The sequence below is a fragment of the Gorilla gorilla genome, chromosome 14 (genome assembly GCF_029281585.2).
Source record: "Gorilla gorilla gorilla isolate KB3781 chromosome 14, NHGRI_mGorGor1-v2.1_pri, whole genome shotgun sequence".
Classification (NCBI taxonomy): Eukaryota; Metazoa; Chordata; class Mammalia; order Primates; family Hominidae; genus Gorilla; species Gorilla gorilla.
Genome location: NC_073238.2, coordinates 8495600 through 8510537, shown reverse-complemented (window position 1 = coordinate 8510537; position 14938 = coordinate 8495600).

The following is a 14938-nucleotide window of genomic DNA, read 5'->3' as shown; positions in this document are numbered from 1 at the left end:
AGGGGGAATTGTGACCTCATAATTTGCCACTCGTCACCTAGGTGACAGAACCTTTTCTGTGATCTGCCTAAGGGGTCATTGTTGCATCATAATTCTTCACTAGTCACCGGGGTGACAGACCCTTGTCTGTGATCTGCCTAAGAGGGCATTGTGACATCATAACTGTGCACTGGTAACCCAGGTGACGTACCCTTGTCTGTGATGTGCCTAAGGGGGCATTGTGACCTCACAATTCGCCACTTGTCAAACAGGTGAGAGACCCTTGACTGATCTGCATAAAGGGGCATTGTCACATCATAACTCTGCACGGGTCACCCAGGTGACAGAGCCTTGTCTGTGATCTGCCGAAGGGTGAATTGTGACGTCATAATTCTGCACGGGTCACCCTGGTGACATACCCTTGTCTTTGATCTTCTTAAGTGGTCTTTGTGACATCATAACTCTGCAGTGTTCACCCAGGTGACAGACCCTAGTCTTTGAACTGCCTAAGGGGACATTGTGACATCATAACAATGCACTGGTCACCCAGGTGACAGACCCCTGACGGTGATCTGCGTAAGGGGGCATTGTGACATCATAACTCTTCACGGGTCACCCAGGTGACAGACCCAGGTCTGTGTTCTGCCTAAGGGGGCATTGTGACATCACAACACTGCAGTGGTCACCCAGGTGACAGACCATTCTCTGTGATCTGCCTAAGGGGGCATTGTGATATCATAACCCTGCACTGGACACCCAGGTGAGAGACCCTTGTCTGTAAACTGCCTAAGGGGGCATTGTGACATTATAAGTCTGCACTAGTCACGCAGGTGACAGACCCTTGTCTGTGATCTGCCTAAGGGGGCATTGTGACATCATTACACTGCAGTAGTCACCCAGGTGACAGACCCCTGTCTGTGAACCGCCTAAGGGGTCATTCTGACATCATAACTCTGCACTGGTCACCCAGGTGACAGACCCTTGTCTGTGATCTGCCTAAGGGGGCATTATGACATCAAAACACTGCATGGGTCACCCATGTGACAGGCCCTTTAATGTGATCTGCCTAAGGGGGCATTGAGATATTATAACTCTGCAGTGGTCCCCAGGTGACAGAGCCTTGTCTTTGATCTGCCTAAGGGGTCATTGTGACATCATAACTCTGCATTGGTCACCGAGGTGACTGACCCTTGTCTTTGATCTGCCTATGTGGGCATTGTGACATCATAACTCTGCACTGGTCACCCAGGAGACAGACCCTTGTTTGTGATCTGCCTAAGGGGGCATTTTGACATCATATCTCTGCACTAGCCTCCCAGGTGTCAGACCCTTCTCTGTGATATGTGTAAGGGGGCATTGTGACATCATATTTCAGCACGGGTCACCCAGGTGACAGACCCTTGTCTCTCATCTGCCTAAGTGTGCATTGTGACATCATAACTTTGAACTGGTCACACAGGTGACAGACCCTTGTCTGTGATCTGCCTAAGGGGCATTGTGACATCATAACTATGCACGGGTCACCCAGGTGACAGAACCTTGTCTGTGATCTGCTTACGTGGGCATTGTGACACCATAACTATGCACTGATAACCCAGGTGACAGACCCTGGTCTTTGATCTGCCTTAAGGGGCATTGTGACATCATAACTCTGCACTGGTCACCCAGGTGACAGACCAATTGTCTGTGATCTGCCTAAGGGGTCACTGAGACATCATAACTCTGCACTGGTCACCCAGGTGACAAACCCTTGTCTGTGATCTGCCTAAGGGGTCATTGTGACATGGTAACTACGCAATGTCACCCAGGTGGCAGATCCTTGTCTGTTATCTGCTTATTGGGGCATTGTGACATCATAACTCTACACTGGGCACCCAGGTGACAGACCCTTGTCTGTGATTTGCCTAAGGGTGAATTGTGACATCATAACTATGCATTGGTCACTAAGGTGAGAGACCATTCTCTGTGATCTCCCTAAGGGGGCGTTGTGACATCATAAACCTGCAGTGGTCACCCAGATGACAATCCCTTGTCTGTGAACTGCCTAAGGGGGCATTGTGACATCATAACTCTGCACTTGTCTCCTGGTGACAGAACTTTGTCTGTGATCTGCTTGATGGGGCATTGTGACATCAAAACTCTCCACTGGTCACCCAGGTGACAGAACCTTGACTGTGAACTGCATAACGGGACATTGTGACATCATAACTCTTCACTGGTCACCATGGTGACAGACCCTTGTCCGTCATATTCCCAAGGGGGCATTGTGACATCATAAATGTGCACTGGTTACCAGGTGACAGACTCTTGTCTGTGATCTGCCTAAGGGTGCATTGTGACATGATAACTGTGCACTGGTCACCCAGGTGACAGACGCTTGTCTGTGATCTGCCTAAGGGGGCCATTGTGACATCATAACTCTGCACTGGTCACCCAGGTGACAGACCCTTGTCTATGATCTGCCTAAGGGGGCATTGTGACATCATAACTCTGCACTGGTCATCGTGGAGACAGACCCTTGTCTGTGATCTGCCTAAGGGGCATTGTGATTTCATAACTGTCCACTGGTCACCCAGGTGTCAAACCCTTTTCTGTGATCTGCCTAAGGGGGCATTGTGATATCATAACACTGCACGAGTCTCCCAGGTGATAGACCCCTGTCTGTGATCTGCATAAGGGTGCATTGTGACATCATAAGTCTGCCCGGGTCACCCTGGTGACAGACCATTGTCTTTGATCTGCTTAAGTGGGCATTGTGACAACGTAAGTCTACACTGGTAACCCAGGTGACATACCCTTGTCTTTGATCTGCCTAAAGGGGCATTGTGACATCTTAACTCTGCATTGGTCACCCAGGTGACAGACCCTAGTCTGTGATCTGCCTAAGGAGTCATTGTGACATCATAACTCTGCACTGGTCACCCAGGTGACAGACCCTAGTCTGTGATCTGCCTAAGGGGTCATTGTGAGATCATAACTCTGCAATGGTCACCCAGGTGACAGACACTTGTCTGTGATCTTCTTAATGGGGCAATGTGACATCATAACTCTACACTGGGCACACAGGTGACAGACCCTTGTCTGTGATCTGCCTAAGGGGGCATTGTGACATCATAACTCTGTTCGGGTCACCCATGTGACAGGCCCTTGAATGTGATCTGCGGAACGGGTCATGGTGACATCATAACTCTACACTGGTCACCCAGGTGACAGACCCTTGTCTGTGATCTGCCTAAGAGGGCATTGTGACATCATAACTGTGCCCTGGTAATCCAGGTGACGTACCCTTGTCTGTGATGTGCCTAAGGGGGCATTGTGACATCATAACTGAGCACTGGTAACCTAGGTGACGTATCCTTTACTCTGATCTGCCTAAGGTGGTATTGTGACAACACAATGCTGCACTGGTCACCCAGGTGACAGACCCTTGTCTGTGAACTCCCTAAGGGGGCATTGTGACATGATAACTCTGCACTGGTCACCCAGGTGAGAGGCCCTTGTCTGTCCTCTGCATAAGGGGGCACTGTGACATCATAACCCTGCACGGGTCACCCAGGTGACAGACCCTTGTCAGTGATCTGCCAAAGGGTGCATTGTGACATCATAATTCTGCATGGGTCACCCTTTTGACATACCCTTGCCTTTGGTCTACTTAAGTGGTCATTGTGACATCATAACACTGCACTGGTCACCCAGGTGACAGACCCCTGTCTGTGAACTGCCTAAGGTGTCATTGTGACACCATAACTCTGCACTGGTCACCCAGGTGACAGACCCTTGACTGTGATCTGCCCAAGGCGGCATTGTGACATCATAACTCTGCACGAGGCACCCAGATGGCAGACCTTTGTCTCTGATCTGCCTAAGGGGGCATTGTGACATCAAAACACTGCACGGGTCACCCATGTGACAGGCCCTTGAATGTGATCTGCCTAAGGGGGCATTGAGACATAATAAATCTGCACTGGTCCCCAGGTGACAGACCCTTGTCTTTGAACTGCCTAAGGGTGCATTGTGACATCATAACTCTGCATTGGTCACCGAGGTGGCAGACTCTTGTCTTTGATCTCCCTGTGTGGGCATTGTGACATCATAACTCTGCACTGATCACCCAGTAGACAGACCCTTGTTTGTGATCTGCATAAGGGGGCATTGTGACATCATAACTCTGCACGCATCTCCCAGGTGTCAGACCCTTCTCTGTGATATGCGTAAGGGGGCATTGTGACAACATATCTCAGCACGGGTAACCCAGGTGACAGACCCTTGTCTCTGATCTGCCTAAGTGTGTATTGTGACTTCATAACTCTGCACTGGTCACACAGGTGACAGACCCTTGTCTGTGATCGGCCTAAGGGGCATTGTGACATCATAACTCTGCACGGGTCACCCAGGTGACAGACCCTTGTCTGTAATCTGCTTAAGGGGGAAATATGACATCATAACTCTGTACTGGTCACCCAGGTGTTGGACCCTTGTCTGTGATCTGCCACAGGGTGCATTGTGATATCACAACACTGCACGGGTCACCCTGGTGTCAGACCCTTGTCTGTGATCTGCCTGAGTGGGCATTGTGACATCATAACTGTGCCCTGGTCACCCAGGTGACAGGCGCTTGTCTGTGATCTGGCTAAGTGATCATTGTGACATCATAACTCTGCACTGGTCACCCAGGTGATAGGCCCATGTCTGTGATCTGCCTAAGGGGGCATTGTTACATCATAACTCTGCACTGATCAACCAGTTGACAGGCCCTTGTCTGTGATCTCCTTAAGGTGGCATTGTGACTTCATAACTCTGCACTGGTTACCCACGTGACAGTCCATTGTTTGTAACCTGCCTAAGGGGGCATTGTGACATCCTAACTCTGCACCGGGCACCCAGGTGACAGGCCCTTGTCTGTCATCTGCCTAAGGGGGCATTATAACATCATAACTCTGCACTTGAAACCCAGGTGACAGACCATTGTCTGTGATCTGCCTAAGGGGTCATTGTGACATCATAACTCTGCATTGGTCACCAAGGTGACAGACCATTGTCTGCAATTTGCCTAAGTGGGCGTTGTGACATCATAAATCTGCACTGGTCACCCAGGTGACAGACCCTTCCTGTGAACTGCCTAAGGGGGCATTGTGTCATCATAACACTGCCCTGGTCACCCAGGTGACAGACCATTGTCTGTGATCTGCCTAAGGAGGCTTTGTGATATCATAACCCTGCACTGGACACCCAGGTGAGAAACCCTTGTCTGTAAACTATCTAAGGGGTCATTGTGACATTATAACTCTGCACTAATCACGCAGGTGACAGACCCTTGTCTGTGATCTGCCTAAGGTGGCATTGTGACATCATAACTCTGCAGCTGGCACCCAGGTGACAGTCCCTTGTCTTTGATCTGCCTAAGGGGGCATTGTCACATCATAATTTTGCACGGGGCACCCAGGAGACAGATCCTTGTCTGTGATCTGCCTAAGAGGCCATTGTGACATCATAACTCTGCACGCATCTCCCAGGTGTCATACCCATGTCTGTGATATGTGTAAGGGGGCATTGTGACACCATATCTCAGCATGGGTCACCCGGGTAACAGACCCTTGTCTCTCATCTTCCTAAGTGTGCTGTGTGACATCATAAATTTGCACTGGTCACACAGGTGGCAGAACCTTGTCTGTGATCTGATTAAGGGGGCAATATGACGTCATAACTCTGTAGTGGTCACCCAGGTGACAGGCCCTTGTCTGTGATCTCCCTAAGGGGGCATTGTGAATTCATAACTCTGCACTGGTATCCCACGTGACAGGCCCTTGTTTGTAATCTGCCTAATGGGACATTGTGACATCATAACTCTGCACTGGGCACCAAAATGACAGGCCCTTGTCTGTGATCTGCCTAAGGGGGCATTGTGACATCATAACTCTGCACTTGGCACCCAGGTGACAGGCCATTGTCTATGATCTCCCTAAGGGGGCATTGGGATATCTTAACTCTGCACGGGAAAAACAGGTGACAGGCCCTTGTCTGTGATCTGCCTAATGGGGGCATTGTGACATCATAACTTTGCACTCGTCACCCAGGTGAGAGACCCTTGCCTGTGATCTGCCTAGTGGGGCATTGTGACATCATAACTCTGCACTGCTCACCCAGGTGACAGACCCTTATCTGTTATCTGCCTAAGGGGGCGTTGTGACATCATAACTCTGCACTGGTCACCCATGTGACAGACCTTTGTCTGTGATCTGCCTTAGGGGGCATTGTGACATCATAACACTGCACTTGTGACCCAGGAGACAGACCCTTGCCTGTGATCTGCCTAAGGGGGCATTGTGACATCATAATTCTGCACGGGTCACCCATGTGACAGACCCTTGTCTGTGATCTGCCTAAGGGGGCATTGTGACATCATAAGTCTGCACTGGGCATCGAGGTGACAGGCCGTTGTCTGTGATATGCCTAAGGGGGCATTGTGACTTCATAACTCTGCACTGGTCACCACGGTTACAGACACTTATGTATGATCTGCGTAAGGGGGCATTGTGACATCATAACTCTGCACTGGCCACCCAGGTGACAGACCATTGTCTGTGATCTGCCTAAGGGGGCATTGTGACATCATAAGTCTGCACTGGGCACCGAGGTTACAGGCCGTTGTCTGTGATATGCCTAAGGGGGCATTGTGACTTCATAACTCTGCACTGGTCACCCAGGTGAAAGACCCTTGTCTTTGATCTCCCTAAGAGGGCATTGTGGCATTATAACTCTGCAATGGTCACCCAGGTGACAGACGCTTTTCTGTGATCGGCCTAATGGGTTATTGTGACATCATAACTCTGCAGCGGTCAGCCTGATTACAGACCCTTGTCCACTATCTGCCTAAGGGGGCATTGCGATATCATAACTCTGCACTGGTTACCCAGGTGACCGACCCATGTCTGTGATCTGCCTAAGGGGGAATTGTGACCTCATAATTTGCCACTCGTCACCTAGGTGACAGAACCTTTTCTGTGATCTGCCTAAGGGGTCATTGTTGCATCATAATTCTTCACTAGTCACCGGGGTGACAGACCCTTGTCTGTGATCTGCCTAAGAGGGCATTGTGACATCATAACTGTGCACTGGTAACCCAGGTGACGTACCCTTGTCTGTGATGTGCCTAAGGGGGCATTGTGACCTCACAATTCGCCACTTGTCAAACAGGTGAGAGACCCTTGACTGATCTGCATAAAGGGGCATTGTCACATCATAACTCTGCACGGGTCACCCAGGTGACAGAGCCTTGTCTGTGATCTGCCGAAGGGTGAATTGTGACGTCATAATTCTGCACGGGTCACCCTGGTGACATACCCTTGTCTTTGATCTTCTTAAGTGGTCTTTGTGACATCATAACTCTGCAGTGTTCACCCAGGTGACAGACCCTAGTCTTTGAACTGCCTAAGGGGACATTGTGACATCATAACAATGCACTGGTCACCCAGGTGACAGACCCCTGACGGTGATCTGCGTAAGGGGGCATTGTGACATCATAACTCTTCACGGGTCACCCAGGTGACAGACCCAGGTCTGTGTTCTGCCTAAGGGGGCATTGTGACATCACAACACTGCAGTGGTCACCCAGGTGACAGACCATTCTCTGTGATCTGCCTAAGGGGGCATTGTGATATCATAACCCTGCACTGGACACCCAGGTGAGAGACCCTTGTCTGTAAACTGCCTAAGGGGGCATTGTGACATTATAAGTCTGCACTAGTCACGCAGGTGACAGACCCTTGTCTGTGATCTGCCTAAGGGGGCATTGTGACATCATTACACTGCAGTAGTCACCCAGGTGACAGACCCCTGTCTGTGAACCGCCTAAGGGGTCATTCTGACATCATAACTCTGCACTGGTCACCCAGGTGACAGACCCTTGTCTGTGATCTGCCTAAGGGGGCATTATGACATCAAAACACTGCATGGGTCACCCATGTGACAGGCCCTTTAATGTGATCTGCCTAAGGGGGCATTGAGATATTATAACTCTGCAGTGGTCCCCAGGTGACAGAGCCTTGTCTTTGATCTGCCTAAGGGGTCATTGTGACATCATAACTCTGCATTGGTCACCGAGGTGACTGACCCTTGTCTTTGATCTGCCTATGTGGGCATTGTGACATCATAACTCTGCACTGGTCACCCAGGAGACAGACCCTTGTTTGTGATCTGCCTAAGGGGGCATTTTGACATCATATCTCTGCACTAGCCTCCCAGGTGTCAGACCCTTCTCTGTGATATGTGTAAGGGGGCATTGTGACATCATATTTCAGCACGGGTCACCCAGGTGACAGACCCTTGTCTCTCATCTGCCTAAGTGTGCATTGTGACATCATAACTTTGAACTGGTCACACAGGTGACAGACCCTTGTCTGTGATCTGCCTAAGGGGCATTGTGACATCATAACTATGCACGGGTCACCCAGGTGACAGAACCTTGTCTGTGATCTGCTTACGTGGGCATTGTGACACCATAACTATGCACTGATAACCCAGGTGACAGACCCTGGTCTTTGATCTGCCTTAAGGGGCATTGTGACATCATAACTCTGCACTGGTCACCCAGGTGACAGACCAATTGTCTGTGATCTGCCTAAGGGGTCACTGAGACATCATAACTCTGCACTGGTCACCCAGGTGACAAACCCTTGTCTGTGATCTGCCTAAGGGGTCATTGTGACATGGTAACTACACAATGTCACCCAGGTGGCAGATCCTTGTCTGTTATCTGCTTATTGGGGCATTGTGACATCATAACTCTACACTGGGCACCCAGGTGACAGACCCTTGTCTGTGATTTGCCTAAGGGTGAATTGTGACATCATAACTATGCATTGGTCACTAAGGTGAGAGACCATTCTCTGTGATCTCCCTAAGGGGGCGTTGTGACATCATAAACCTGCAGTGGTCACCCAGATGACAATCCCTTGTCTGTGAACTGCCTAAGGGGGCATTGTGACATCATAACTCTGCACTTGTCTCCTGGTGACAGAACTTTGTCTGTGATCTGCTTGATGGGGCATTGTGACATCAAAACTCTCCACTGGTCACCCAGGTGACAGAACCTTGACTGTGAACTGCATAACGGGACATTGTGACATCATAACTCTTCACTGGTCACCATGGTGACAGACCCTTGTCCGTCATATTCCCAAGGGGGCATTGTGACATCATAAATGTGCACTGGTTACCAGGTGACAGACTCTTGTCTGTGATCTGCCTAAGGGTGCATTGTGACATGATAACTGTGCACTGGTCACCCAGGTGACAGACGCTTGTCTGTGATCTGCCTAAGGGGGCCATTGTGACATCATAACTCTGCACTGGTCACCCAGGTGACAGACCCTTGTCTATGATCTGCCTAAGGGGGCATTGTGACATCATAACTCTGCACTGGTCATCGTGGAGACAGACCCTTGTCTGTGATCTGCCTAAGGGGCATTGTGATTTCATAACTGTCCACTGGTCACCCAGGTGTCAAACCCTTTTCTGTGATCTGCCTAAGGGGGCATTGTGATATCATAACACTGCACGAGTCTCCCAGGTGATAGACCCCTGTCTGTGATCTGCATAAGGGTGCATTGTGACATCATAAGTCTGCCCGGGTCACCCTGGTGACAGACCATTGTCTTTGATCTGCTTAAGTGGGCATTGTGACAACGTAAGTCTACACTGGTAACCCAGGTGACATACCCTTGTCTTTGATCTGCCTAAAGGGGCATTGTGACATCTTAACTCTGCATTGGTCACCCAGGTGACAGACCCTAGTCTGTGATCTGCCTAAGGGGTCATTGTGACATCATAACTCTGCACTGGTCACCCAGGTGACAGACCCTAGTCTGTGATCTGCCTAAGGGGTCATTGTGAGATCATAACTCTGCAATGGTCACCCAGGTGACAGACACTTGTCTGTGATCTTCTTAATGGGGCAATGTGACATCATAACTCTACACTGGGCACACAGGTGACAGACCCTTGTCTGTGATCTGCCTAAGGGGGCATTGTGACATCATAACTCTGTTCGGGTCACCCATGTGACAGGCCCTTGAATGTGATCTGCGGAACGGGTCATGGTGACATCATAACTCTACACTGGTCACCCAGGTGACAGACCCTTGTCTGTGATCTGCCTAAGAGGGCATTGTGACATCATAACTGTGCCCTGGTAATCCAGGTGACGTACCCTTGTCTGTGATGTGCCTAAGGGGGCATTGTGACATCATAACTGAGCACTGGTAACCTAGGTGACGTATCCTTTACTCTGATCTGCCTAAGGTGGTATTGTGACAACACAATGCTGCACTGGTCACCCAGGTGACAGACCCTTGTCTGTGAACTCCCTAAGGGGGCATTGTGACATGATAACTCTGCACTGGTCACCCAGGTGAGAGGCCCTTGTCTGTCATCTGCATAAGGGGGCACTGTGACATCATAATCCTGCACGGGTCACCCAGGTGACAGACCCTTGTCAGTGATCTGCCAAAGGGTGCATTGTGACATCATAATTCTGCATGGGTCACCCTTTTGACATACCCTTGCCTTTGGTCTACTTAAGTGGTCATTGTGACATCATAACACTGCACTGGTCACCCAGGTGACAGACCCCTGTCTGTGAACTGCCTAAGGTGTCATTGTGACACCATAACTCTGCACTGGTCACCCAGGTGACAGACCCTTGACTGTGATCTGCCCAAGGCGGCATTGTGACATCATAACTCTGCACGAGGCACCCAGATGGCAGACCTTTGTCTCTGATCTGCCTAAGGGGGCATTGTGACATCAAAACACTGCACGGGTCACCCATGTGACAGGCCCTTGAATGTGATCTGCCTAAGGGGGCATTGAGACATAATAAATCTGCACTGGTCCCCAGGTGACAGACCCTTGTCTTTGAACTGCCTAAGGGTGCATTGTGACATCATAACTCTGCATTGGTCACCGAGGTGGCAGACTCTTGTCTTTGATCTCCCTGTGTGGGCATTGTGACATCATAACTCTGCACTGATCACCCAGTAGACAGACCCTTGTTTGTGATCTGCATAAGGGGGCATTGTGACATCATAACTCTGCACGCATCTCCCAGGTGTCAGACCCTTCTCTGTGATATGCGTAAGGGGGCATTGTGACAACATATCTCAGCACGGGTAACCCAGGTGACAGACCCTTGTCTCTGATCTGCCTAAGTGTGTATTGTGACTTCATAACTCTGCACTGGTCACACAGGTGACAGACCCTTGTCTGTGATCGGCCTAAGGGGCATTGTGACATCATAACTCTGCACGGGTCACCCAGGTGACAGACCCTTGTCTGTAATCTGCTTAAGGGGGAAATATGACATCATAACTCTGTACTGGTCACCCAGGTGTTGGACCCTTGTCTGTGATCTGCCACAGGGTGCATTGTGATATCACAACACTGCACGGGTCACCCTGGTGTCAGACCCTTGTCTGTGATCTGCCTGAGTGGGCATTGTGACATCATAACTGTGCCCTGGTCACCCAGGTGACAGGCGCTTGTCTGTGATCTGGCTAAGTGATCATTGTGACATCATAACTCTGCACTGGTCACCCAGGTGATAGGCCCATGTCTGTGATCTGCCTAAGGGGGCATTGTTACATCATAACTCTGCACTGATCAACCAGTTGACAGGCCCTTGTCTGTGATCTCCTTAAGGTGGCATTGTGACTTCATAACTCTGCACTGGTTACCCACGTGACAGTCCATTGTTTGTAACCTGCCTAAGGGGGCATTGTGACATCCTAACTCTGCACCGGGCACCCAGGTGACAGGCCCTTGTCTGTCATCTGCCTAAGGGGGCATTATAACATCATAACTCTGCACTTGAAACCCAGGTGACAGACCATTGTCTGTGATCTGCCTAAGGGGTCATTGTGACATCATAACTCTGCATTGGTCACCAAGGTGACAGACCATTGTCTGCAATTTGCCTAAGTGGGCGTTGTGACATCATAAATCTGCACTGGTCACCCAGGTGACAGACCCTTCCTGTGAACTGCCTAAGGGGGCATTGTGTCATCATAACACTGCCCTGGTCACCCAGGTGACAGACCATTGTCTGTGATCTGCCTAAGGAGGCTTTGTGATATCATAACCCTGCACTGGACACCCAGGTGAGAAACCCTTGTCTGTAAACTATCTAAGGGGTCATTGTGACATTATAACTCTGCACTAATCACGCAGGTGACAGACCCTTGTCTGTGATCTGCCTAAGGTGGCATTGTGACATCATAACTCTGCAGCTGGCACCCAGGTGACAGTCCCTTGTCTTTGATCTGCCTAAGGGGGCATTGTCACATCATAATTTTGCACGGGGCACCCAGGAGACAGATCCTTGTCTGTGATCTGCCTAAGAGGCCATTGTGACATCATAACTCTGCACGCATCTCCCAGGTGTCAGACCCATGTCTGTGATATGTGTAAGGGGGCATTGTGACACCATATCTCAGCATGGGTCACCCGGGTAACAGACCCTTGTCTCTCATCTTCCTAAGTGTGCTGTGTGACATCATAAATTTGCACTGGTCACACAGGTGGCAGAACCTTGTCTGTGATCTGATTAAGGGGGCAATATGACGTCATAACTCTGTAGTGGTCACCCAGGTGACAGGCCCTTGTCTGTGATCTCCCTAAGGGGGCATTGTGAATTCATAACTCTGCACTGGTATCCCACGTGACAGGCCCTTGTTTGTAATCCGCCTAATGGGACATTGTGACATCATAACTCTGCACTGGGCACCAAAATGACAGGCCCTTGTCTGTGATCTGCCTAAGGGGGCATTGTGACATCATAACTCTGCACTTGGCACCCAGGTGACAGGCCCTTGTCTATGATCTCCCTAAGGGGGCATTGGGATATCTTAACTCTGCACGGGAAAAACAGGTGACAGGCCCTTGTCTGTGATCTGCCTAATGGGGGCATTGTGACATCATAACTTTGCACTCGTCACCCAGGTGAGAGACCCTTGCCTGTGATCTGCCTAGTGGGGCATTGTGACATCATAACTCTGCACTGCTCACCCAGGTGACAGACCCTTATCTGTTATCTGCCTAAGGGGGCATTGTGACATCATAACTCTGCACTGGTCACCCATGTGACAGACCTTTGTCTGTGATCTGCCTTAGGGGGCATTGTGACATCATAACACTGCATTTGTGACCCAGGAGACAGACCCTTGCCTGTGATCTGCCTAAGGGGGCATTGTGACATCATAATTCTGCACGGGTCACCCATGTGACAGACCCTTGTCTGTGATCTGCCTAAGGGGGCATTGTGACATCATAAGTCTGCACTGGGCATCGAGGTGACAGGCCGTTGTCTGTGATATGCCTAAGGGGGCATTGTGACTTCATAACTCTGCACTGGTCACCACGGTTACAGACACTTATGTATGATCTGCGTAAGGGGGCATTGTGACATCATAACTCTGCACTGGCCACCCAGGTGACAGACCATTGTCTGTGATCTGCCTAAGGGGGCATTGTGACATCATAAGTCTGCACTGGGCACCGAGGTTACAGGCCGTTGTCTGTGATATGCCTAAGGGGGCATTGTGACTTCATAACTCTGCACTGGTCACCCAGGTGAAAGACCCTTGTCTTTGATCTCCCTAAGAGGGCATTGTGGCATTATAACTCTGCAATGGTCACCCAGGTGACAGAGGCTTTTCTGTGATCGGCCTAATGGGTTATTGTGACATCATAACTCTGCACCGGTCAGCCTGATTACAGACCCTTGTCCACTATCTGCCTAAGGGGGCATTGTGATATCATAACTCTGCACTGGTTACCCAGGTGACCGACCCATGTCTGTGATCTGCCTAAGGGGGAATTGTGACCTCATAATTTGCCACTCGTCACCCAGGTGACAGAACCTTTTCTGTGATCTGCCTAAGGGGTCACTGTTGCATCATAATTCTTCACTAGTCACCGGGGTGACAGACCCTTGTCTGTGATCTGCCTAAGAGGGCATTGTGACATCATAACTGTGCACTGGTAACCCAGGTGACGTACCCTTGTCTGTGATGTGCCTAAGGGGGCATTGTGACCTCACAATTCGCCACTTGTCAAACAGGTGAGAGACCCTTGACTGATCTGCATAAAGGGGCATTGTCACATCATAACTGCACGGGTCACCCAGGTGACAGAGCCTTGTCTGTGATCTGCCGAAGGGTGAATTGTGACGTCATAATTCTGCACGGGTCACCCTGGTGACATACCCTTGTCTTTGATCTTCTTAAGTGGTCTTTGTGACATCATAACTCTGCAGTGTTCACCCAGGTGACAGACCCTTGTCTGTGAACTGCCTAAGGGGGCATTGTGACATCATAACAATGCACTGGTCACCCAGGTGACAGACCCCTGACGGTGATCTGCGTAAGGGGGCATTGTGACATCATAACTCTTCACGGGTCACCCAGGTGACAGACCCAGGTCTGTGTTCTGCCTAAGGGGGCATTGTGACATCACAACACTGCAGTGGTCACCCAGGTGACAGACCATTCTCTGTGATCTGCCTAAGGGGGCATTGTGATATCATAACCCTGCACTGGACACCCAGGTGAGAAACCCTTGTCTGTAAACTGCCTAAGGGGGCATTGTGACATTATAAGTCTGCACTAGTCACGCAGGTGACAGACCCTTGTCTGTGATCTGCCTAAGGGGGCATTGTGACATCATTACACTGCAGTAGTCACCCAGGTGACAGACCCCTGTCTGTGAACCGCCTAAGGGGTCATTCTGACATCATAACTCTGCACTGGTCACCCAGGTGACAGACCCTTGTCTGTGATCTGCCTAAGGGGGCATTATGACATCAAAACACTGCATGGGTCACCCATGTGACAGGCCCTTTAATGTGATCTGCCTAAGGGGGCATTGAGATATTATAACTCTGCAGTGGTCCCCAGGTGACAGA